At 33.2% G+C, this 26368-nt stretch overlaps 1 long non-coding RNA gene across 1 annotated transcript in view; it reads right to left on the bottom strand.

Annotated features, from left to right (window-relative positions):
- LOC110744075 overlaps positions 1–26368 on the bottom strand; it is a 170060-nt gene that overhangs the window by 11090 nt on the left and 132602 nt on the right. The gene's annotated exons all lie outside the window — the stretch shown is intronic.

The raw sequence follows: 26368 nt of genomic DNA, 5'->3' as shown, positions 1-26368 counted from the left end.
TATATGATTAACAGGCAACTGTAAATTATATTTCTCTATATTAGAATGAGCAATTATAAATTGAAGTTAATGAATCCTTTCATTTGCAATAGCATCAAAAGGAACTAAATACTTATGAATAAACTAAACAAAATAATGCAAGACTTGTACTCCAAATGTCTTAATGTTACTATAAAAAAGGATAATTGAAAGAAATTATAGGAGACCATGATGGAATGGACTCCTATAATGGATGGATGGATGGATGGATGGATGGATGGATGGATGGAAAAGACATCCCATATTCATGAATTGAAAGAGTTAATATTGTTAAGATGGTAATATTCCACAAATTGGTCTACAGATCTTTTTCAACGTCACACTCACCAAAAATCTTAGCTAGCCATTTTCTCACAAATTGATCAGCTGATCTAAAAACTCATATGAAGATTCAAGAAATCTAGAATAATCAAAAGAAACTCGATGTATAAGAATAGTCAGAAAGTTCACACTTCATGATTTCAAAAGTTATAACAGAAGTGGTAATCAAGACAGTGTGGTACTGGTATAAGAATCAATAAAATAGAATTGAGATTCCAGAAATAAACTCTTACACTTATTGCTAATTTTTGACAAGTGTGCCAAAATAATCCAATAGGAAAATAAAAACCTTCTCAACAAATGGTTACTAGACAATTAAATATTTATATGCAAGAGAATAAAGTTGAGCCCTTACCCACACCATATACAACAATTAATTCAAAATGGATTAAAGACAATGTTAAAAGCTAAAAATATAAGGTTTATAGAGGGAAACATAGGTCTAAGTCTTCATGACCTTGAATTAGGCAATTGCTTATTTAACATGCAACAAAATAAAAAATAAATAAGTTGTACTTCACAGATATAAAACTTCCATGTTTCAAAGACCACCACCAAGAAAAAGAAAAGAAAACCTACAGAAGAAAATATTTGTAAGTTATATATCTGAAAAAGTTTCTATCCATAACATATAAAGAACTCTTATAGCTCAACAATAAAAGACAACCCAATAAAAATTGGCAAAGGATTTGAATTGATATTTCTCTCTAGAAGATAAGTAAATGGCAAATAAATACAAAAACAAATGTTAAACATGATTAACACTAGGAATATATAAATCCAATTCACAATGAGATACCACTTCACACCCATTAGAATGGCTCTAATGAAAAATACAGACAATAACAAGTGTTGACAGATAAATGGAGAAAATGTAACTCATACATTACCACGGGAATGAAAAATTGTGTGGCCCCTTGGGTAAATGGTTTTGTGGTTTCCCAGAAGGTTAAAACATAGCAGTAACACATGTATTTCACCTTCTATATATATCCCTGAGAGAAGTGATAATATTGGCCACACAGATGTTCTTAGCAGCATTGTTCATAAATCCAAAGGTGGAAACAATCCAGATGCCCATCAGTGGATAAACAGATAAATTGATAAACACAATTTGGCATATCCATAAAACAGAATATAATTCAACCACTAATAGAAATGAAGTCGTGATACATACTACAACCTGGATGAAACTTGGAAACATTATGCTAAATGAAATAATTGAAGCACAGAAATCCACATCTTGAATCCTTCCATTAACATTAGTTTCCCACAATAGGCAAATCTATAGAGACAGAAAATAGATAAGTGGTTTCCAGGGGTTGGGGTGGGAGATGGGAAGGAGGAAACAAGGGAGAGTGACTGCTAATATGTATGAAATTTCTTTCTGGGGTGATGAAACATTCTAAAACAAGATAGTGGTAATGTTTTTAAAGTCTTGTAAATATACTAAAATTGACTAAGTTTTACATTTTAAAAAATAAATTTCATGTGAAGTTAGTTATATTTCAATTTTAAAATAAAAGTCTTTGGGATTTCACAAAGAAACAGTTTTTGTCTGTTTATTACATAAACATATTGCATATTGCACATTATGCATATAAAGCACTATTCAGACAGATAAAGATAAGCAAAATGGATTAAATAAAGTTAAGAACCCCTGTTCATCAAACACTAAGTAAACTTTCAGTGTGGTTAGCCTATTTATTTGAATTACAAATTAATTTAATATGTTCCAATTTTCTTATTTTAGTATTCGGTTAAGCTATAAACTCATTGAGATTATTTATTTAATTTTGCTTTAGTTTGGCTTCCTCAAGTCTCTGTAAGAAATAATAATTGAAAGCTAAAATTTGTGAAATAATCATCATTTCATTAACAGCAGCTAATGTTTTGAGCAATTACTCTTTCCAAGGCTTTCTGAGCTTCTATGTTCATTTTAGACATGAGAGAAATGAGATCTAAAACTTAAAGTAGCTTTCCATGTTCACAGAGTCTGTTAAGTGGCAGTCAAGATTTAAATCTAAGTTGTCTCATACTTCAGTCTGTTCTTTTAACTACTCTGCTAAAATTTGATGAGTTAGAATTGATTAGGATTCTGTACTCCTTATGGTTGAAAAATAAAATGAAAAAAGCTACAATAGGAAAACTGATTTGTACCCTGATGGGGTTTAATTTAACATGCTCTAAGCATTTGTATGATGGTAGACTTGACTGCTTATGTATATACATCTGTGAATGTAAATGGCTATAAATATAGAAATAGAAGGCCCGTTTCTCCCTTTTGGTTTTGATCATGTGGCTTTGCTCTAAAATCAGGTAAAACATTGGCAATATGAAGTATAGTTTAGTATTAGCAACTAGAAATCACTTGGTAAAAATGAGTGGATCAATGACTATATTCACAAACTAAATATTTGTTTACTATTCACATGCAATGTGTACCGACCACACATTGATTTTTTTCTAATACATTTTAAACAAACATAAGTGAATTCCTATTTGAATATATACATATAAAATAAAACATGAAGGCCCTTGACAGCATACCAGGGGCAAGGTTTTTAAGTGGAGTATTTTATGTTTGAATATAGGACTAAAGTAGAAGTTTCAGGGTTTTTTAAAAAAGTAAACTTTTAACTGAAAGTCAGCCATTTTCTTTAAAAACATTTCAGTTTTTAAGAGATTCAATCGTTTTTGAATTAACTGATGAAAAATGCCATGCAAATCAAAGTGTCATTAGCACTGCAATTTTTGTTTACTCTCATTATTCCGCTTTAACTCTCATATTATATAATCCTGAACATGTTACTTAAATATAGGTGACCTTGTGGAAAACTCAGTATCAGGTTTTATATCAAGGGTTCAACGTTGTGGATATTTTTTTGAGTAGAGAAATCAACTCCTGTTGAAAAAAAAGATGAGTATTCTCATTCTTTGCCTTTCTCAAACTTCTTTCCCTAAGGCAAAGTGTGAGCCACGTTTTCAGCTCTGAGAGCTATTAATAATTCATAGGACTTCCATTTACTCTTGTAACCAAGGATTGATAGTAATGCTGCTAATGAAATGTCCTCACCAGCTGTGGTTAAATTACTTGACATCGCTTCTATTTACCTAGCCAGCTTCCGAAAGAACACTGGGAAATAGTCATAATTCCAGCAGTTACCCTCAGGACTCTATACTATATTTCTAAGTTAGGATGGCCAATGTGTCAGCATAGAGACCTGGTTATTTGATTTAATAAAGGAAATCAGCTTTAAATATGGGTTGACATTTTTTTTCTGTTTGCACCAAGCTCTTAATGTTTCACAAATGCTGTAGCGTGATAGATACTTAATTATTCCAAAAATTATGCCAAATTTCAAGTTATTATCTATCAAGTATATAAGTCTGATTTATTATCTGCTTCCTATATTTTTATAAGGCTTGTTAGCAGAACTCCATTATATCTGACTGACTCCCTGATGTCACGAAGCCATTCTTGTTAAAATATTTAACATAAAAATGAGCCAACAAATCATGGAAATGGCTCTGCTAAACAGGAAAAACCGGGTGAGAGGTAAAATATTGTTTAGGACACAATTAGAAATATTATGGCAATTTTAAAGCAACTATGTAAACACCCTATAAAGGAGCTACTTATGAGGAAAGCAATATTCTCTAGCTCTTTGGTGTCTCATTTTGAGCTAATTTTTCCTTTCTTTCCTCCCACCAGTGATTTGCTGATGAGTTCAATGGATTAATGATATCACATGGCCAGTTTAAGACCACGTGGTAATTCCAAAGAAAGATATGACGTAACTCCTGCCTAAAGTCCCCTTAAGCAAAAGAATTAAAGTCATGAAGGATGTCCTACCAACCACTGTTGATATACGTTTCAACCGTAGCTAGGTAAACGAGCATTCCTAGGATAAAAAGCCTTCAGAGTAGACTTCTTTTTCATTTTTATTTTTCCTTTCACATTTTCTGAGATAATCCACCATTGTATCGCATAAGGTAGTGATAATAGTAATAATGATAGTACAATAAGAATAAGAATAATGCTGATGTATTTTTTAAGATTCCAAAAGAATGGAGGAAATATTTTCTGAATTAGCATAATATTCTTGCAGTTTTCTGAAAATGTATACGTTAGAAAAACAGTTTGGTGTCTCCTATGACTGTTTAATACAAACTTATCTATCTCTTAGTTTTTATTAGCATGACTCATATTAGAGTCTTGGATAAGGGCTGAGATAATTTCTTCATAGTAGCTTTTAGGTTGGCATTTGGGTAAAACTGAATAAGGGTGAAAATTCAGAAGTGGATAATACAGGCCAACAGCTGCTCTCTTTCTCCACAACAGAATGGGGGCTATTTAAGGAGGGAATGTCTTATGGTTAAAAAAAAAAAAAAAATCCTAGGGAAGGAAAAAGAATACATTTTCTTAGATATGAAGAAGATATAAAATCTTCTTCAAAAAATATTTCTAGCTTAGTTTCAATGCACGAGTATTGCAAAATTCCTTTATTTAGAAAACCAAATATGACCTTTTCAGAGCATCTACCTCTTTTTGTCTTCTCATAACACAATGCAAGAACTTTAACTTCAGTCCAGTATTTGAGATAGAATGAATGAGGAAACTAAAAGAGAAAATGGGGCACTATATTTTAGGGTATGAGTCATTTCTCCAATTTTCAAATATAGGTGTGAGTGTTTTTAAAAAAATTACCTCCTGGTTGAATGCAAATCTCAGAGAATGTACTATCACTCACCAACTACTGAGCTACAGATAGCGGGGCCACATGCAATCTCTTTTGAACTATTTTAAACTTAAAAGGAAGACGAAACCCTGTAGAATTATATCAGTGTTGACCTAGTTTTACATGCAGGCTATTCCATTTTGAAAATAGAAACTTTGATGTAATAATGATAGTGTCATTCATACTATACACCTTCTGTGAGAGACCTTGGAGCAGAGGTTATGCGAAAGTTATGATCCAGTCAAGGGCAAAACTAAAATGAAATGCATGTTGACTGGTAAAGCTAGGATTTAGCTAAACTTTCATTTGTGGGAAAAGCTTTTCAAACTGTCTGATGACAGGAATAGGGACCACAACCCCCTCTTTTAACAGATAGAGCATGGATGAAGCTAGGTTGCATGTTCTCCAAGTGTTAGTAGATTTGTCAAGGGATGAACTTCTGACTTTGTATCATTTAAGACAAAAAATTATTTAAACAGATTTGTGTTCAATAAATATTTTTCTTTGTTCATAAAATGTACATTATACATATTTTACTCAAATTTAATTTTATCTTAGGGAAATATATATGTAACAATGATTTCCCTCAGATTGCCAAATATTTTAATGTCTCTGATAATGAACAATATAAAAATGAGTCAATAGAAAACCAGTGGTTAGTTGTAAGGGTCATAGTTTTAGACTGTAAAATATCAGATTTTTTTCAATGTGTAAAGCCCAGAGCTTAAATCTGGAATACATATAGATAGATCACTTCCCGATTATTTGGGAGGGAGAAGGATGGTATGTTGAGAAATGCAAGGATAGACTGGATCATTTTTAGTCTATGTTCTTTTAAGACACATTTTAATTTCATGAAATTAAAATACGTGGTTATTATCTCTACAAAAATGTCTCATCTTAGTGAGTGATGTGAATCAATGTTTTGAGAAAGCACTAATTACATAAAATAAACAACTATACTTTTTATATCATTTGAAACTTAGTTACTACCCTGTTCATAGGTACTTATTTTAATGACATTGTAGAATAGCATTGTGTACCCTCTAGCTTTTCTTTCTAACATTTCTTTCCATCTCTTTCTTCCTTTGCAATAGCTTTCCTGATGCCATATGCTTAACTGATTGATCTTAATGTAGCCTGGTGATCACATTGCCCCTGGAGGTGATTGATTAACCATGGAATGTGGCCCTATCTGGCAATAAGTCATGAATGTTAAGTATGTGGCTGGTGTTGGAAAAGGTATCCTCACCAATTAAAAGATACCAATAAGAAAGAAGATAAGGCCTGTCTTTTTTTGTCTGCTCAACATTAATGTATCTGCATTTCTACCTAGAATTTTGGCAGCTATCTTTCAAACAGGAGGAAGTTAGCAAAAGTCAGTCAATAACACCGATCATGGACAATGTAAAATGAAAGAGATGTGGCTTCCTGTGATGGCATTGAGCAGTTGAATTAACCAGCCCTGTAGGCACTCTGCTTCGGCTCCTTTTAAGTATAAAAATAAGTCCTTCCATTATTGAAACAATTTACATGTAGAATTTCTCTTATTTGAAATTAAGGCATCATAAGTTATTAATAGTGATTTTAGCAGCCTAGCCGTACACACATTACACTGATTACTTCTGGATTATATCCAGATGGCGAATACACATATAAAAAGATACTCCATAGCATATGTCATTAGGACAATGAAGTTTAAACAAGGAGATCCTAGGACACACCCAACAGAATGGTCAAAGTCCAGAACACTGACAACACTCACTGCTGGTGTGGATGTGGAGGACAGAAAATCTTATTCATTGCTGGTGGAAAGGCTAAACGATACTGCCACTTTGGAAGACAGGTCAGTGCTTTCCTATAAAACTAAACATTTTGTCATACAGTTCAGCAACCAGGCTCCTTGTAATTTACCCAAAAAGAGTTGAAAACTTTCATCTACACAAAAACCTGAAGACAGATGTTTACAGCATCTTTCTTCATAATTGCCAAAACTTGGGAGCAACCCAGATAGATGTCCTTTGGTCGGCGAATGGATAAATAAACTGTGGTCCACCCAGACAATGGATGGTTCTCTCCCTTCAGCTGATAATGTCAATCCAATATTTGAGATATAATGAATGAGAAAATAAAATGAGTAAACGGTGCATATATATATTTTAGGGTATAAGTCACGCACCTTAAAATTTCTTTTTTTTTTTTGTATGGAAACTGTTTATTTCTAGGGTTTATAGTATGTTGTGCAATTAAAGCAATGAAAAACACTTTCAATGAGCAAATCTCTGAATATTTTGCTGACAAAAATTTTTATAATAAATCATGGGGGTGACATAGGGTGATAGATTTATACTAATATCAAAGAGACCCCTTTCTTTACTTTTTATATCCTGACTTCTTGAAAATCACTGAACTTTTGGTTTCTCCTTTTTTTTTAAAATTATTTATGTTCTAGGGTACATGTGCCCAACATGCAGGCTTGTTACATATGTATACATGTGCCATGTTGGTGTGCTGCACCCATTAACTCATCATTTACATTAGGTATATCTCCTAATGCTATCCCTCCCCTATCCCCTCACCCCACAATAGGCCCCAGTGTGTGATCTTCCCCTTCCTGTGTCCAAGTGATCTCATTGTTCAATTCCTACCTATGAGTGAGAACATGCGGTGTTTGGTTTTCTGTTCCTGCGATAGTTTGCTGAGAATGACGGTTTCCAGCTGCATCCAAAATTTTCAAATATAAATAGCAGAGCTTTAAAATTACCTCTAGCTAGGAATGTAAATCTCAGAGAGTATACCAAAGAAACGGGCTATCAAGCCATGAGAAGACAAGCAGAAAACTTAACAGAGTAATATGTATTCAATGGGTAAGATGGGTGCTGACGAGTTGATGGGTGCAGCACACCAACATGGCACAAATATACATATGTAACAAACCTGCACATTATGCACATGTACCCTAGAACTTAAAGTATTATAATAATAATAAATAAATAAATAAAAAAGTAAAAAAAAAAGATAATGTAATATGTATTCAATGGGTAAGATACTAAGTGAAAAAAAGCCAGTTTGAAAAGACTGTATACTGTACAATTCCAACTGTATGATTTCAACACTCTGGAAAGGCAAAACTATGGAGAGAGTAAAAAAAAATCAGTGGTTTCAAGGGGGGTAGGGAAAGGACAGAACGAACAGTTGGAACACAGGATGTTTAGGATCATAAAATTACTCTGTATGACATTATAATGGTGGATACATATCATGATACATTTGATCAAATTCATGGAATCTACACCAATAATGAGCCCTAATGTAAACTATGGACTCTGGGTGAAAATGATGTGCCAATGCAGGTTTATCAGTTGCACAAACGCGACACTCTGGTGGAGGTTGTTGACAGTGGGGGAGGCTGTGCATACATAGGGAAAGAAGCATAAGGGAAATCTCTGTACCTTCTGCCCAATTTTTCTGTGAACTTCTCTAGAAATAAAGTTTATTAAAAGACAAATACAGACAGCCCTCCATTTTTATGGTTTGTACATCTGTCAGTTCAGCCAACCACGATTGAAAATATTCCAGAAACAAAGAATTAACATGTACAGACATTTTTTTCATGTCATTATTCCCTAAAAAACTATAGTATTACTATTTACATAGGATTTACCTGGTATTATAAGTAACCTAGAGATGATTTCCTATACATGCAAGGATGTGCGTAGGTTATACGCAATACTACAACATTTTATATAAGAGATTTGAGTGTTTCTGGATTTTGGTATCTGTAGTCCTGGAACCAATCCCCTGTGGACGCCAAGAGATGACTGTACTGCATGATTTCACTCATATGAGGTATTTACAGTAGTAACATTCATAGAGACAGAAAATAGTGCAAAGGTCACCAGGGGCTGAAGGGAGGGGAGAATTAGGGGGTTATTGTTAAATGGGTGAAGAATTTCAGTTTTTCAAGATAAAATGAGATATGGGAAATGGTTGTATAATAATGGGAATCTACTTAGCACTGCTGAACTGTGCACATAAAATGGTTAAGATAAATTTGGTGTTATGGGTATTTTACCACAATTAAAATTATATATATATAATATGTATATATATAATTGCAGTTATTTACATATAACTGTATATATAATTGTATATAGATATATAATTTGAAACATTACTTCTGTTCAGTTTTCTTCTGCATGTTAAGTGCAAGTACTCTCAAGCATACTACTTGTAAAAGCTGCGATTTTTGAATGGTTGTACTGGTAAAATTTCAATTTTTCTTATATGTTAATTTTTATCCATGCACCTGCAGTTAGGCATAACATGTCCCTATAACTAAAACAAGCCAGTTCTTAAGTCAAGAGTTTCTTAGAAAATGACTAATATTGTAGACTTCTGCATGTTAGAGATTCATATGATACAGTATTGTAAAATTACTGACCCAAAAATAATAAAAATGCCTTATTTTATATAAGGTGTCACAACAATATGGTACTTTCTAAAAGGCAGAATCATACCATATCAATCTTCCGTGTCTCTGGCGGGTGTTTAGGCAGTACACTACAATCAAATGATTGAGGAGCAACTACATACACTGTTTTGTAGAACCTAGAGAGGCCTAGAAATGCCAGCAGACTGAGATCTGAGAAGGTTTTAAACTGCCTGTGGGTAACTAAAGGTGCCTCAACAGGGGAGGACAGAAATTTAGTCTTTCAAGGAACAAAGTGAAAACATTTTCTATCATAAAAAGAAGTTAATAGGCTTAGATTTAATATTTTTTTAAATGTAAATTTCACTCAAATGGTTACTTTATCACTTAAGTATATTTTAATATGTTAAGTCAATTACTTTTTCTGGGCATTCAAGAGACTGTTAAATGCCTTTAATCACAATATCTTGGAGACAATTAAAGGATGGTATATTCCAGAGAACTCAGCATGTGCTTGCACTCAGAATACGTACTTTAGAATATAAAACCACAACAAAGAAAAAAGCCTGTTTTACTCTTGGGAATTTGAATATATACTCTATATTTATAACCTCGTAGTATATATTTTTTTGCCAATTTGAGCTTGCAGGTTTAATGATGCTTTGAAATAAATAAATAAATAAATAAATAAATAAATAAATAAATAAAATAAAGAGAGAAAAGAAAAAAAGGCATACATCCAAATAGGCTGAGTACAATGGTTTAGGAGAGATAATTGAAATATAATTCATTCTTACACCTATTTCAGCTTGTGCATTAGTTCTTGGTCTATCTCTATCTTTTCTCAATCTTTCTCCCTCTCTCTCTGTCTCCCTTGGTTTCTCTCTTCTTTCCTTAAATTCCACCAAAAGAAGCAGTTATTATTTTTCTCACGATGACATGGAAATTATTTTTCTCTGCTTATTTTGATAACAAGTCAAGTTTTTTATTCACAGATGTCAAAATATATAAAATACACATTGCACCATCTGGACAAGGCTGCACACTTGTAATATACTATTTTGGGAAATAGTATGTCAGTCCTCCACATTCTAAAGTTTCCTCTGCTTAAAATAAACCCTTACCTTTGAATTAAGTTATGATGAAAATCTAAAACACCTAGACATTCTCAAGGCCTAGGTCCAGGTAATTTAGCTAGCGTGCCCTGGTCAAATGACTTCTACATAGCATGTAAGACATTATCATCTCACTTTAGGGTTATGGCTTAAAAGGTTTAACTTCTACATCAAACTCAATTGATTCTCTATCCTAATTTTGTCTAAGGCAGATTGCATAGATTGCAATGATGTCAGTCAAAGCTGATTGGGGTTTTTCTCCTTTTAAAATACCTGGACAGGTTTTAACAGAATCTTTATGTAATGTACATCCTAACTAAGCCTCTTGCAAAGTGTCAAAACAACTTGGAAATTATAAGCTCTTTCATATGTCTGTTGAGCATCTATTATGTATCATTGCAAAGTTCCATGAATGAGAAATACTAACATATAGGATATAATCTCTGATCTCAGACTGGGTCATCAAACACACAGGTAAACAACGGATGAAATACAATATGACCAGTCAGTGGAGCATGGGAGTTACAAGTAATGTTTGACCTTTGTGGTCTTGGATTTGAGTTGAAGTTCTGATACTTATCTAGTTACCTAACCTCAGTTTATTTACTTTTTTAAAAAAGTGACAAACATTTGTTGTACTTAATAAGATTATAGGTATAAAATGCTTAACACAGTATCAGTCACAGTATAGAACTCTATATAGAACCCACCTCATTATTAATATTATAAGCAGTATTATGATTAAGGCATGCACAAAAGTCTATGGGGGAAGAGAATAGGATGTTAATGTTTCCCAATTTGGAAACATTAAATTACTAGAGCCTTGGATGCAAGCAGAGAAGACTCTTTAGAGGAGGTAAGAGTAAAACTTTCCAGGGAAGACTCTTCAGAGGAGGTAATAGTATGACTTTTCAACACCCCTGTTGCTTTGCAACTTGAGCAGCTCTAGACCTTGCTAAGTGTTCTCATTTCTAACAGTTATTGTTACATAACAAAATGTATATAACAATTATTATACAACAAAATGTATACAACAGTTTTTGTTATATACAGGAAAAAACTTCACAAGCCTAGAAGTAACCATTGTCTTTACTCAGTTATGAATGAAAATTTGACCCTTACTGGGTCTTGGAGACTTTACTCCTAGAGGTTATTTCCATGCTATTTTATAAATATATATTTCCTAATAACTAAATACGATTTTATACTTAGTTTAGAAAACTGTATTTAGAAATGTACAAACTGGAAATAATTCTCTGGAATGTGACAGCCTTCAGCATCCCTTTCTCAGGCAAAGGCCTTTAAGTACATTTCAAAGAACACAAAACTTGTGTGAATTGGATAGATTTATGATTATGTGTAATCCTTCTCAGTGGAATTTCTGTGGCATTAACTTCTTTGATGTAACTATCATTTCCATCTCTATCTTTCCCTAAATATGACTGAATATTTCAATGCAAGTTTAAAAGCTACATTTTTAGGATAGACTTCGAATGAGAGGTATAAAAAATTACATTAAAACACAGATTATTTTTAACAGAATAGAGATGTGATAAAAAGAATAACTGTCTTGAAAAGGGATGCCTTTAAAAGAGCACTTATTAGTTTTCTGTTACTTTAACACATTACTGCAAATTTAGTGGTTTAAAACAAAACGTATTTTCTTACATATCTGGAGGTCAGAAGTCTAAAACCTGGATGTTGGTAGGTCTGCATTACTTTCGGGGGTCCTTGCCTTCTCAAGCTTCTAGAGGCTGACTGCATTCCTTAGGAGGCCTCGTCCTCCGTCTTTAAAGCGAGCAGCAGCACCTTCTCTCTTCTCTTACCTCTGCTTTAAGTCCTTACATCTCTCTCTCTCTTGGACTTTGACCTTCCTGCCATACTCTTATGAAGACCCTTGTGATTACGGCAGGCCTACTCAGATAATATAAGATTTCCTCTTCATTTCAAGAACCTTCGTCACATTTGCAAAGTGCATTTTGCCGTGTAAGGTACAATATTCACAGGTTCCAGGGATTAGGATTTGGGCATTTTTAGGGGACCATCATTCACCCAACCCAAGGGGTTTAGAATTTGATGAATCAAGCCAACTGGCATGCTGCCTCCCTGAGGAACTTGGCGGGAAAGAGATGACCACTCACAAAGGGTTACTGAGGAGAAGTCCAAAAAGGACTGTTTAGAAAGTTGTAAGCAATGCATAGAGTAGGAATGTAGTAAGTTTAAAATTAGCAACAGCTAAGCTTAAAGTACCAAGGCAAGGTACCTGGTCCTCATACCTGGAGTCAGTAGCTCTAGAAAGGGGTCCCCGCTCAGGAAGTTGTAGTTATTACTAAAGAAACAGTTTCATAATCCAAATTAAGTTTTTGAGTGTCTAATACAAATCATATGTATATAAGGGTGCACCGATATACATTCAATATACATTGAAAAACATTTATTTTGTTAAGTCAAGTATGAGTGCTCTATCTACAGTATATTTCTTATGCATATTTGCATATAATATGTATATTCCTTATACATATATATTCATATATAAAGAACACACACACTTATTTATATATAAATAAGTAAATAAATTCTGTAGACCTATGTACTATATATACACACTATATATAACTATATATAAGTATATATAGATATATATACACACTATATATAACTATATATAGTATATATATTTAGTACTAAATATATATACTACTATAGTATATATAGGATATATTCTATAGTATATAGTATATATACTATAAAATATGCTATATATTATATATAATATATGTATATATAACATAATATATTATATATGATATAATCTATAGTTGAATGAATATATAATGATGAATCAAGCCAACTGGAATGCTGCCTCCCTGAGGAACTTGGCAGGAAAGAGATGACCACTCACAAAGGGTTACTGAGGAAAACTCCAAAAGGACTGTTTATAAAGTTGTTTTTATATATATAATTATATATATACTATATATTACAGTATACATATTATAATATATAGTATATATATTAACTTAGTATATATAGTATATATAGTAATATATAGTATATAGTATATGGTATACTATATAGTAATATATAGTATATATAGTTATATAGTATATATAGTATATAGTATATATAGTTATATATAGTATATTTCTTACATATATTTGCATATAATATGTATATTCCTTATACATATATATTCCATATATATGGAACACACACATTTATATATAATTAAGTAAATAAATGCTGTAGACTTATGTACTACATATACAAATATATATACTATAGTTACTATATATAGTATATAGTAATTATAGTTACTATAGTTACTAGTTAGTAGATATACACAAATATATAAATATATATACAAATACTTATATATACAAATATATAATATACTATATATAGTTTAATATATAGTAATTATATATACTATATAGTAATATATCATTAGTAATAAATACTATATATTGTACTAAATATACTATATATTACTATACATAGTAACTATATATAACTGTATCTATATATAATATATAGTTACTATATATTATATATGTATATATTGTGTATATATATATATTGTACATAGTACACAGGTTTACAGCATTTATTTACTTATTTATTGTCTAATGGATAATACCTTGTACATTGCTACCTAGAGCACCATAGGGACTTAAGATATTACATTTTATATTAGTGACTAAGAACAAGAACATTCAATACTAAGCTGATCCAACAAAAAAAAGGTTAAAGATATTTGCATTTTTCATATGGGGATATATAAAAGAGTCCATGAATATACTGCAGAGTTCAAAATAATTTCATAGTATTTATCAGCTAAAATATATCTTGAACCAAGTCATTCTTCCCAAGGCAATCATGAGAAAATTACTTTTTATTCATTTAAGAAAGTATTCTCAATAGGGCAAATGAAGAATGACATCTACCATTGACATCAAATGCTAAAGAAATGATCAGTAGAGAATTCTATGAAAACAGATCAGTTTCTCCCTTGAGTATATCTAACTGATTAAGCTTATAAATTCAAGTGAATATTACTTTTGTTTCTGGAATATATCTGAATTCCAAATTAAAAATACATTTCAAAAGTAGTAGATACATATTAAATAACCTATTTTCCACTCAAAGACAGGATAGTACACAAGAAAATTTCAGCTCTAATGGTACTCCTACTTTCTTCTGATTCTTTTAAAATATTTTTGGATCATTTTGTCACTGAAAAAGTTTGCCAACAATAGAATATAGCAAAATCTGGAGATACTCAAAAGACAGTTATTTTTTTTAAATTTTTTTATTATTATACTATAAGTTCTAGGGTACATGTGCATAACATGCAGGTTTGTTACATATGTATACTTGTGCCATGTTGGTGTGCTGCACCCATCAACTCATCAGCACCCATCAACTCGTCATTTACATCAGGTACAACTCCCAGTGCAATCCCTCCCCCCTCCCCCCTCCCCATAATAGGCCCTGGTGTGTGATGTTCCCCTTCCCGAGTCCAAGTGATCTCATTGTTCAGTTCCCACCTATGAGTGAGAACATACGGTGTTTGGTTTTCTGTTCTTGCGATAGTTTGCTAAGAATGATGGTTTCCAGCTGCATCCATGTCCCTACAAAGGACACAAACTCATCCTTTTTTATGGCTGCATAGTATTCCATGATGTATATGTGCCACATTTTCTTAATCCAGTCTGTCACTGATGGACATTTGGGTTGATTCCAAGTCTTTGCTATTGTGAATAGTGCCGCAGTAAACATACATGTGCATGAAAAGACAGTTATTAATCACTTAATACCAATAATAATGAGTTGTAACACTTTTTGAATATTTGCATTTTACTACTGATGAGAGAGTTTATTGATGGTTTGTATGTAGGAAAGTATTACACAGAAAGAACGCAAGAATGAAAAGCCTGTGTGTTTAGCTACAAAATGTGAATTGAGTGTCAAGTTCACTATCACATTGTGCTATTTGAATGCAAAATAAAATTATAGCTCATATTTTCCCTTCTTTACTAAAATTTCTAAACAAATTAAAAGTAGTTGTAATAAAATGGTATTATTTGATCATCCAAATATTTTTGTTAAAACAGAGAAGATAATTTAAAAATTGTAAACTAAATAGAAAGTATAAGACAGCTATGTTATTTTTCTATATTTCATGCTCTCAATATTCATGTACTTTATATTTTCATAATTGGAAACAATCTGATTTTTAGCAGCAATGCTTTATTTATTCTCAAATCTAAGTTTTATGTATGTGTATTTCTTATTAAGTAGCCTTAAATGCTAGCTAACAACTGTTCATAATTGTTATGGTACAAGGGAAGAATGGTAGAAAAACCACTCTTCCTTCTTTGTCAGTCATTTCTTCGGTAGTTGTATGCTTGGCCTTTGATATGTAACTATTCTCAACACAAAGTTTTTAACCTGTAAAGTTGAAAGAAAAATATTTTTCAAACTTATTGTGAGGCTTATAAAAAAGGCAGATGCTGGACGCAGTGGATTGCACCTCTAATCCCTACATTTTGGGAGGCTGAGGCAGGTGGATCACCTGAGGTAAGGAGTTCGAGACCAGACTGGCCAACATGGAGTAACCCTGTCTCTATTGAAAGTACAAAAATAAGCTGGGCGTGGTGGTATGTGCCTATAATTCCAGCTACTTGAGGGGCTGAGGCAGGAGAATTGCTTGAACCCAGGAAGCAGAGGTTACAGTGAGCCGAGATCGTGCCACTGCACTCCAACCTGGGCGACAGAGTGAGACTCTGTCTGTAAACAAATAAATAATAAATAAAGCAGATAAAATGGCTTGAGATTATAAAACATTACATGAATATTATTAAGACAGTGGTTTTGATATTATGATGAGAATGTCCCTAGATTTCCCATGAACAACTGAAGACCTACCTAAGGTTAAAGTGGATGAGAAAGGGCAGATTTACTTCAACAGGTTGACCATTATTTGTTTTGTATATTGGGTTGTTTTATTAAAAAAGTGTTTAAAAACCCATCGATTTAAAATAATATCATTTTCTATCAGCAGTGCCTGGAATATGTTGATGAATTAATGCTATGAACTTGCAGTTTCTGCAGTGATAACTTTTGTGATAGATGTCTATGTTTCTATCATGTAAAAGTCTAAATGTAGAAGGGGGTCTTTTGCAGATGGATAGTTCCACCCTGCTAATAATTCCAAGATGTCTGCTGTGGTTCATGTCATTCCCCACCATCAGAAGAGAAAAAGAAAAATCCAGGGCAAACAACTTTAAGAAGATGACTCTGGAATTGCACACATTATATTCACACATATTCCATTGGTCCAAACTTTGTCATATGACAGCACCTGGCTAAAAGGGACTCTGAGAAGTGTGGTTTGCACCTGTGATGGCTACGTGCCCAGTTAAAACTCGGAGGTTTCTTTTCTTAAAGAAAAACACAAAGTATTCTTCTTCAGGACACAAATTGGACTTATAAAGTTCTTTTTTTTTTTTTTTTTAAACTGAGGATTCATGGCTCCTCTGTTGTATGCAGAGGGTTGGGAATAAGCATTGGGGGTCACTAGAATAACGCAGCTTGTGAGGGAATTCTACACTAAAGTTGGCACAATTAAAAGTTGGGTATTAGAAAAAAATAAAAGGAAATAAAGAAATATTTCTCCAATTGATAAGCAAAACAGTCTTGTTTTACTATGAACTGGAAATAAATCTGTGACTTGAATTTTGTCATAATTGAAGTATAAAATAGTTTAAGTATAATATTTTCTGCAAAAAATAAAAATGAAGCCAATATTACATTGTTAGTTAATATTACAAATTAGAATGAAAAATGATAAATACTCATAATCTCATATTGTGGTTTGGTTTCAGTTTACATAGCTGCAGGTAAGTACGTCATGGCAGTGCATCAGGAAAAGGCGGTAAAGCTTTTGAAAAACAATGTTAGTATGAGACGTTGGCACAGGCATACTTCATTTTATTGTGCTTTGCTTAGTTGAGCTTTACAGATAGGACATTTTTTACAAATGGAAGGTTTTTGATAATCATAACTCAAGAAAGTCTGCCAGCACCATGCTTTTAACAGTATTACCACTTTGTGTATCTGGGTCAAATATTCCAAACTTTTTCATTAGTATTATATCTATTAAGGTCATTTTTGACAAGTGATCTTTGATGTAATTAATGGAATTGTGTTAGGGCTTCATGACTGTGCCCATATGAGACTGTGAACTTAATCCCTGAATGTTGTGCAGGTTCTGAGTGCTCCAATGGCTGGATGCCCCCCCATCTCTCTCCCTCTCCTGGGAACCCTATTCTCTTAAACAAAAAAATTTTGGAATTTGGCTAGTTCATAACCCTACTATGGCCTGTAAGTGTTCAAGTGAAAGGAAGAGTCGCACATTACTGACTTTAAATCCACAGCTAGAAATGATTAAGCTCAATGAGGAAGACATCTTGAAAGTGGAGACACACTGAAGGCTAGGCCTCTTGCTCTAGTTAGCCCCAAACAGTTACTGAAAAGAGGTCAGGAGGTCGAGACCACCCTGGCCAACGTGGTGAAAGCCCATCTCTACTAAAAGTACAAAAATTACCAGGGCATGGTGGCGTGTGCCTGTGATCCCAGCTTCCCCAGAGGCTGAGGCACAAGAATTGCTTGAACCAGGAGGCAGAGGTTGGAGTAAGCTGAGATCGTGCCACTGCACTTAAGCCTGGGTGACAGAACGAGACTTCATCTCAAAAAAAAAAATAAATAAATAAATAAAAATAAAGTTCTTGGAGGAAATGAAATGTGCTACTCCAGTGAACATATGAATGGTTAAAACCAAAAAAGCAAAACTATTTCATTGTAGTTATGGAGAAAGTTTGAGTGATCTAGATGACGATCAAGCCAGCTGGAATAGTCCCTTAAGCCAAAGCCGAATTCACAGCAAAGCCTTCATTCAATTCTCTGAAGTCTGAGAGAGCTAAGGAAGCTGACAAAGAAAAGTTTGAAGCAAGCAGTGCTTGGTTCATGAGGTTCAGGGAAAGAAGCCATATCTGTAACATAAAAGTAGAAGGTGAAACACCAAGTCCTGATGGACAGGCTGCAGCGAATTATCCAGATGATCTAGCTAAGACGATTATTGCAGGTGGCTACAACTACACAACAGATTTTCAATGTCGACATACTAGCATTCTATTGGAAGAAGATGTCATCTAGGACTTTCACAGCTAGAAAGAAACTGATGCCTGTCTTCAAACTTCAATGGCTGACTCTCTCAATAAAGAGTAATACATTTGGTGACTTTAAAATGAAACCAATGCTCATTTGTCATTCTGAAAATCCTAGGGCCCTTAAGAATTATGCCAAATATACTTTTCCTGTGCTCTATAAACAGACAAAACATAAATTAAAACACATGTTTATAATATGGTTTACTAACCATTTTTAAGGCCACTGCTAAAATCTACTGTTCAGAAAAAAAAAAGACTTCTTTCAAAATATACTGATCATTGGCTATGTACCTTGTCACTTAAGATTTCCCATTGAGATGTATAAGAAGATTAATGACGTTTTCATGTCTGTTAAAACAATGTCCATTTTTCATCCCATGTGTCAAGCAGTCATTTTGACTTTAGAGTCTTATTATATAAGACATACATTTTGTAAGCCTATAGCTGCCATAGATAGTGATTCTCCTGATGTATGTAAGCAAAGTAAATAAAAAACATTCTGGAAAGGATTCACCACACTAGATGCCATTAAAAACGTTAGTGATTCATGAGAGGAGGTCCAAATTTCAACATTAACAGGAATTTGGAAGAAATGAATTCCAACCTTCATGTATGATTTTGAGGGGTTCAAGATTTCAGTGGAAGACAGATTAGAGAAATGCAAGTCAAAACCACAATGAGATACCATCTCATGCCAGTCAGAATGGCAATATTAAAAAGTCAAGAAACAACAGATGCTAGTGAGGTTGCAGAGAAATAGAAACACTTTTACACTGTTGGTGGGAAGGTGAGTTCAACCATTGTGGAAGATGGTGTGGCCATTCCTCAAAGATCTAGAACCAGAAATACCATTGACCCAGCACTCCCATTACTGGGTATATACCCAAAGGAATATAAATTATTCTATTACAAAGATACATGCACATGTATGTTCACTGCAACACTATTCACAATAGCAAAAACATGGAATCAACCCAAATGCCCATCAACGATAGACTGGATAAAGAAAATGTGGTACATATATACCATGGAATACTATGCAGCCATAAAAAGGAATGAGATCATGTCCTTTGCAGGGACATGGATGAAGCTGGAGGCCATTATCCTCAGCAAACTAATGCAGGAGCAGAAAACCAAACACTGAATGTTCTCATTTATAAGTGGGAACTGAACAATGAGAACACATGGACACAGGGAGGGGAACAACACACACTGGGGCCGTTGGGAGGTTGGCTGGTGGGAGGGAGAGCATTAGGACAAATAACTCATGTGTGCTGGGCTTAATATCTAGGTGATGGGTTAATAGGGGTAGCAAACCACCATGGCACACCTTTACCTATGTAAGAAACCTGCACATTCTGCATTTGTACCCCAGAACTTAACATAAAAATAAAAATTACAAAATGATTTCAGTGGACAAGGTAACTGCAGATTGGTAGAAATGGCAGGAGAATTAGAATTGGAAGTGGAGCCTGAATATGTGATTGAATTGCTGCAATCTTATAATCAAACTTGAATTAATGAGGAGTTGCTTCTTATGAATGAGCAAAGAATATGACTTCTTGATATGGCATCTACTCCTGGTGAAGAGGCTGTGGATATTTTTGAAATGAAAACAGTCAATTTAAAACATAACACAAACTTAGTAGATAAAGCAGCATTAGGGTTTGAGACAAGTGACTCCAATTTTGATATACATTTTACAGTGCTCAAAGAGCATCACATACTACAAAGAAATCTTTAGTAAAAGGAAGAGTCAGTTGATGCAGGAAAATTTATTATTGTCTTATTTTAAGAAATTGCCACAGCCACCAAAAGCCACCACCTTGATTAGTCAGCAGCCATCAATATCAAGACAAGGCGTTTCCCCAGCGAAAAAGACTACAACTCGCTAAAGGCTCAGACAATCATTAGCAATAAAGTATTTCAAGAGTATGTATATTGTTTTTTAGTATGTATAATGTTATTGCACACTTAATAGACTACAGTGTAATATAAACATATCTTTTATATGCACTGGAAACCAAAATTTCCTGTTACTGGTTTTGTTGCAATGTTCATTTTATTGTGGTGGTTTGAAAATAAAGACACATTATCTCCGAGGTGTGCCTGTAGTAGTATTAGACATTACTGGAAAATGCCCAGTGGGTTACATTCTAATATTTCATAAACTCTTGTTTAACTAGTTCTAATTCTTAGGATTTGTTTTCTGGGTAGAAATTTCTGAAAGACTTTATACTGTATATATTCTTGGTACATTAATATTCACAATATACAAAATTGATAAAAACTAAATAACTTGAAATTAAGTGATCAATTAATTTTAAGTTCATTTACCAATTTTTAATTCAATAAATTAAAAATTTATAAAATCCACATTTAAACATTTAACCTATTAATTCCAACTGCTAAAATGGGTACTTTTCCCTTCTCAAGTAGTTTTCGACTTATCAGACAAAGACTTCAAAGCAGCAATTACAAACATATTGAAAAATTAAGTAAAGCAGGCCAAAAGACAAAGAAAAACAGAAAGCCTCTGAAACTGAAGAGAAAAGCAACTCGTTACACATAGGTAAACTGCAATGTGCATACCATGTAGCTTCTAAGAGACACAATGGATGTTTGAAAGCAGTGGAGTATTATATTCAAAGCATTGAAAGAAAACTACTTCAAGCAATAATTCTACACTCAACAAAACCATCTATCAAAATTGAAGGCAAAATAAAGACTTTCTCAGATAAACAAAGACTGAAATTATTTGTTCTTAATCTGCCTTACTAGAAGTAGTAGAAAAAGTCCTTCTATATGAAAGAAAATAACAAGTCAGTAATTCTAATTCAATAAAAAGTACCAGAAAGGGTAATTATGCAGAAATTTTGAAAGACAGTATGAATATGTATTTTTTCTTTTATCCTGACTGGTTTAAAAGACAATTACATAAAAGAAGAATTATTATATAATACTATATTGTTGAGTTTATAATATAGAGATATACATAAAGCAAAGAGGAAAAATTTGAGAAAAAGAATAAGGTTAAATTGTATGAAAGTTTTTATATTTTACTGGAACTAAGTTACTACTTATATACAACAGGATGATAAATTCAGTTGCTTATTATAATTACTAGAGCAACCACTATGAAAATAACTCAAAATGGTCTAGTAAATAATCAGCAAAGAAAAAAAAAATGGTACATTAAAAGAAGGCAGTAATGAAGGAACAAAAAAGCAGAATTTTTTTTAATTCAGGAGACATTTAGAAAGCAAATTGCAAAGGAGCAGATGTAAATCCACTCATATCAATTATTACCTTTAACAGAAATGAATTGACTACTAAAAATCAGAGTACTGAGATTATCAGACAGGATTTTAAAATGAGAACTACAAACCACTGCTCAAGGAAATAAGAGCGGACACAAACAAATGGAAAAACATTCCATGCTCATGGATAGGAAGAATCAATATCATGAAAATGGCCATACTGCCTAAAGTAATTTATAGATTCAATGCTATTCCCATCAAGCTACCATCAACTTTCTTCACAGAAGTATAAAAAAACTGCTTTAAATTTCATGTGCAACCAAAAAAAGAGCCCATATAGCCAAGACAATCCTAAGCAAAAAGAACAAAGCTGGAGGCATCACACTACCTGACTTCAAACTATACTACAAGACTACAGTAACCAAAACAGCATGGTACTGGTACCAAAACAGATATATAGACCAATGGAACAGAACAGAGGCCTCAGAAATAACATCACACGTGTACAACCATCTGATCTTTGACAAACCTGACAAAAACAAACAATGGGGAAAGGATTCACTATTTAATAAATGGTGTTGGGAAAACTGACTAACTGGATTTATTAAATAGTTTCGGGAAAACTGACTAACTGCAGAAAACTGAAACTGGATTTTTGAAAAGTAAGGACAAAGGATTGAAAAAGGATTTTTGAAAAGTAAGGACAAAGTTGAAGGATAAATATCATTTTTAAGACTCACTATAAAGCTATAATGCAAGAGTGATATCATTAAAAAGTTCATATTGAAAAGTGGAACAGAAAGGAAAGCTGAGAAATAAACCCTCAAAATGTAGTCAACTGATTATTGACAAAGGTTAAAAAAAATCAATAATATTAGAATTGCTCAAATATTGGACATCCATGTAGAAACAAAAATAATATCATGTTGTATACTTCACAATCAACACAAATTAAATCAAATGCATATTGCAGTCTTAAGTCTAAAGTGTAAATAACAAAAGTTTCAGAATAAAACAGAAGAGAAAATTTGCCTAACTTTGGGCTAAGACTTATTAGATACAACCTAAAAGTACAATATCTAAAAAATGGATAAAAGAAAATTTATAAAATCAAAGACATTTGCTATCTAAAATACACTATCAAGGAAATGAAAAGACAAGTCACAGACTGGGAGAATATAAATGTACAAGTCACATTTCCTGCAAAGCTCTTGAATCCAGACTAGAGAAATAACGCTTAAAGCTCAACAATAAGATAATAATAACTATGGTGAACTTAGCTTAATACCTGGGTGATTAAATAATATGCACACCAAACTCCCATGACATGTGTTTACCTTTGTAACAAACCTTCCTATGTACCCCAAACCTAAAATAAAAGTTACAATAATAATAATAATTTTATAAAACACAAAATCTGTGAAACACAATAAAACAAGAACAATAAAATAAGGTATGCCTGTTAAAAAAAAAGAAATCAAATAGCCCTTAATTATGGGCAAAATATCTGAAGAGACATTTTATAAAATAATATAAACAGATTTCAAATAAACACATGAAATATACTCAATGCCATTTATTATTAGAGAAAGGCAAATTACGATCACAATAACACATTGCTCCATCAAAATTTGTCTAAAATTTCAAAACACCGGCATTCCCAAATGCTGTTTAGGTAGTAGAATATTTGAAACTTTCATACCTCCCTGGTGGAGGTATGAAATAATATATTCTAGTAAACAATTTGGAAGTTTCTTATAAACACCTGCCGTACGAGTCAGCATCATGTTCCTAAGTATGAACCTTAGAGAAATGAAAGTTCCTGTTCAAATGAAAACCTGTACACAAATATATTTAGCATTTTATTCATAATTGTCAACCATTACAAATAACCTAGATCTCATCTTCAACTGGAAAATAGAAAAACTATAGTAAATTCATACCATATAATTCTATTCCATGATAAAAATGAACTATGGATTTATGCAGCAACAATATGGATAAATTTTAGTGTGTTTTGCTAAGTGAAAGAAGGTAGATTCAAATGGCTGCATAGTATCTAATTCCATATACAAGGAACTTTAAAAAAGGCAAAACTATAATAAAATAATTGTTAAAGGGGTTAAGTGTTAGTTATGTGGTATCTATCTATGTATCTATGTATCTGTCTACCTATTTTAGCAATGAAGAGTGAAATATAAAGTGTGATATCAGTAACAAAAAGATTAAGAGGGGCAATATTAGAAGTATATTATTGTAAGATTCTTATATGCAGTAATATAATATTACATGACAGAAAGCTGACAAAGATGTGTCCTATAAACACTAAAGCAACCAGTAAAATAACAAAGCAGTAAAATACAGCTAAAAGCCAACTACAGAAAATAACACATAACATTTGATTAATTCAAAAGAAAGAAAAGGGTTTATAGAACACATGTGGCAGATAGAAAACAGGAAAATGACAGATCTCAAGGTAATCAGGTAACTGCCAGAATGCCTGTATGAGGATCTCCGTAGAAAACAACTATTGAACTAGTTAAAATCATTAGACAATGTTTTAAATTATCTGGAACCTGACCAAAGGGAATAAAGTAAATTGAGAAACATTTATTCAAGATAATCCTCTAAACCTTATTAAAGAAGTGGGGGGGGCTGGGCTGTGGCATTTGAACCAAAGGCTTCCTCCATTCCTTCAACTCAGAGTTGTAGAAGTATATTCCGGAGGGACATAGCATCCAATGAAGATGGATGGTTCCAATCCCCCCTCTAGAGTCTGCTCTGCAATGTAGTCTCCATGCAGGGAAGTCAGGAGACTTGGAGCCTCCAAACTTTCCTCTAGGTCTGAATTGTGTATGATGTATTCCAGTCAGACCAGAAGGCCTTTGCAATGCATTGAGGAGGAATCTATGTCCAGGCACAAAGTCACAAACAACAGAGATCATAATGCAAGCAATCAGAATTCGAACAGCTCCAAGATTCTAGCAGAAACAAAGGAAGTGACAGAGTAACAAGAACACTGAACACAGAGATACATGGAAAGAGACAATCGAAGAGGACCTACTAAGTTCACAGTCACTTCTAGTGTTCTGGAAGGCTGTGCACATGTGCTAGACTGCAGTCACTTAAGAGCAACAAGAGAGGATAAAAGAGAGGGTACCTGTGAGCTACTCATTCATAGCCAAACACAGGCAGGAACTGTAGACTCCATGAGATATAATTAAAATTTTTTTTTTCCCCTTACTATCAACCAATTTTTAAAATAAAAGCACAATGCAATAGCTTTAAAATGATATCACTGGGAATGTAACATATAGAAATATAATATATTGAACATGACAGCCAAAAGGAGGAGGAAAGTAATGAGAACATGGTGGAGCAAAAAGCCAACGCCATATGGAAAAAGATAATGAGAAAAGGAAATGGTAAATAAGAATATTAATATAAAAATTATGTAAAATATCTTCTCCTTTCTTCTGTTAGCTTCTTTAAAAGCCATGAGATGATAAAAAGCGATAATTATAACACTGTATCAGGATTGTAACATATATAGATATATGTGATAATAATACCACAAATATGGGTGGAGAGAATAGAACTATATTGGAGTAAAATTGTCATATTTCTCTAGAACAAAGGTCCAATAAATCTGAAGTAGATTCTTATGAGTTAATATGCATGTTGAAAACTCTAGAGCTGTCACTAAAGCTAACTAAAAAAATAAAGTGCAGAAGAAAATATCTACTTATTGCAAATGAGGGAAGTAAAGGCACTATAGAAGAAAAAATGTGAGTAAGACATACAGAAAACAAATAGCAAAATGGCAGATATAAATCCACCAACATTAATTATAACATGAAATGTGTAAGTAGATGAATAGTCCAACAAAAGCCAGAGATCATCATACCAAAGTATAAAACAATGCCAAAGTATAAGCTGTCTAAAAGGTAAACTCTTGAAATTTAAAGATTTAGACCAGGCGCAGTGGCTCATGCCTATAATCTCAGCACTTTGGGAGGCCAAGGTGGGCGGGTCTCTTGAGGTCAGGAGTTCGAGATCAGCCTGGCCAACATGGTGAAACCCTGTCTCTACTAAAAATACAAAAATAAAAAAAATTAGCCTGGCATGGTGGTGGGCACCTGTAATCCCAGCTACCTGGGAGGCTGAGGTGTGAGAATCACTTGAACCCAGGAGACGGAGGTTGCAGTGAGCCGAGATTGCACCA

The sequence above is a fragment of the Papio anubis genome, chromosome 11 (genome assembly GCF_008728515.1).
Source record: "Papio anubis isolate 15944 chromosome 11, Panubis1.0, whole genome shotgun sequence".
NCBI lineage: Eukaryota > Metazoa > Chordata > Mammalia > Primates > Cercopithecidae > Papio > Papio anubis.
Note: the sequence above shows the minus strand (reverse complement) of the source record. Positions and strands in the feature narration are given on the sequence as shown.